This window comes from Penaeus monodon, chromosome 22 (genome assembly GCF_015228065.2).
Source record: "Penaeus monodon isolate SGIC_2016 chromosome 22, NSTDA_Pmon_1, whole genome shotgun sequence".
Taxonomy (NCBI): Eukaryota; Metazoa; Arthropoda; class Malacostraca; order Decapoda; family Penaeidae; genus Penaeus; species Penaeus monodon.
The window spans coordinates 15,329,544-15,329,751 of NC_051407.1; the positions used below are offsets into that span (position 1 = coordinate 15,329,544).

The window sequence follows — 208 nt, forward strand, 5'->3', positions numbered from 1 at the left end:
TCCTTGGAAAGGGTGGGGAACTGCCCCCTAGCCCCCTTTAACTGAAGTCCCTGCCTGAAGCTACTTCCTATTTGCATTCAACTCCTATTCATAAAACTGATCTCCATTTGAATCTTTCAAAGGCTTGGTTCTTTTGGTGACTGATCAGTGGCATAAAGGGAATAACGGACTACAGCTCTAAAGATTAAATTTCTGAAAAATAGATGGC

At 42.3% G+C, this 208-nt stretch overlaps 1 protein-coding gene across 1 annotated transcript in view; it reads right to left on the reverse strand.

Moving 5' to 3' along the window:
• LOC119586945 overlaps window positions 1-208 on the reverse strand; it is a 25,597-nt gene that overhangs the window by 14,101 nt on the left and 11,288 nt on the right. The window lies entirely within an intron of this gene.